Genomic DNA, 1,373 nt, shown 5'->3' with positions numbered 1-1,373 from the left:
AGTTAAAAGTATAGTCTGAATTTTAAAACACCCAATATTTCAGAATTTGTTTTTTTTCTTTTCAAAATGTCTACGATTCCGGCGACCAGTCAGAACAAATATTGTCGGTTAAGCTCAGGGTAGATAAACTGCTTGAACAGTAAATTGCTTTGCATTTGTATTACACATCATTTGTCTTTCAAGATCCTACACATACCAGAATAATTCTTCTTTCACAGTTACATAAATGGTACATAAAAGAAATGTATTAGTCATTCTTAAATCATTTATCTTTTTCAAAGTTTTGCTTTGCTTTTTCAAAAGCTATTAGTAGAAATAGAGAGACCAATCATAACATTTGCTACCAATTTCGCGAATGTGAGATGTGTTAAATTAATTGATAACGTTATGACTGTTGATGAATGGGGTGAGAGTGGGAATTTGACTCTAAACAAAATATATCTAGATATCTTTGCAGAATCAACACTGAAGGACCTGTAAACAAATTATGCAAATATGAACCATATATTCATCAGTGAAATGAATCTCCAAAGACGTCATGTCATATCTGAGATAATCTAGATATTCCGATTTCATGATTCAGTTTTCGAGCATGTCCAAACTATGGACTCTATAATTACTTAAAATTAGAACCAAAAAGCTTGTTTGTTTTTTTAATTATGCACAAAGCTACACAAGGGCTATCTGTGCTCTGTCCACCACGGGTATCGAAACCCGCTTTCTAGCGTTGTAAGTCCGCAGACATTCCGCTGTGCCACTGGGGGTGGGGGGGGGGCACCAAGAACCTTAATCAACATTTTGAAAGAGATTGCACTTTCAGACTCATCTGTTGATGAGACTGATGAAGATTGGAAAGCTCAAAGTCTAGTTGCGCTTCCCAACATCATTAACATGGATGTTATTACTTTCTCTTTACCCTTTCCTACTGGTACTTTGTCAGAAAATAAAATGTTGTTTTACCATTAAAAGTTTTGATCTGTCTTGTCACTAGAAATAATTTAAATGCTCTTGAATAGATCCATGAATCAGTCTAACGAACAAGATAAAAAGAAACTGAACAAAAGGGAATAACTGTAGTATGTTCTATAGGAAGTGTTTTCGTTTCAACACAATGAAAGTATCACAACTTTATTTATTTATGCCTCTTCCTTTCTCAAACACTGTTGTTGAACGTACGAAAAAGTTATGAGAGAAGCACTTGTAAATTGTATTTAAGGCAAAACTACTAAGGATATCTACTACTACTACCTCCTAATTTTGAATTTCCGATAACTGCCTGCCAATATCCACCACTAACTCTTAAGCTACTCTTTATCAACAAATAGTGGAATTGACTATACATTATAACACACCCATGGCTGAAAGGGCTAGCA

The sequence above is a fragment of the Limulus polyphemus genome, unplaced genomic scaffold (assembly GCF_000517525.1).
Source record: "Limulus polyphemus unplaced genomic scaffold, Limulus_polyphemus-2.1.2 Scaffold4189, whole genome shotgun sequence".
NCBI lineage: Eukaryota > Metazoa > Arthropoda > Merostomata > Xiphosura > Limulidae > Limulus > Limulus polyphemus.
Note: the sequence above shows the minus strand (reverse complement) of the source record.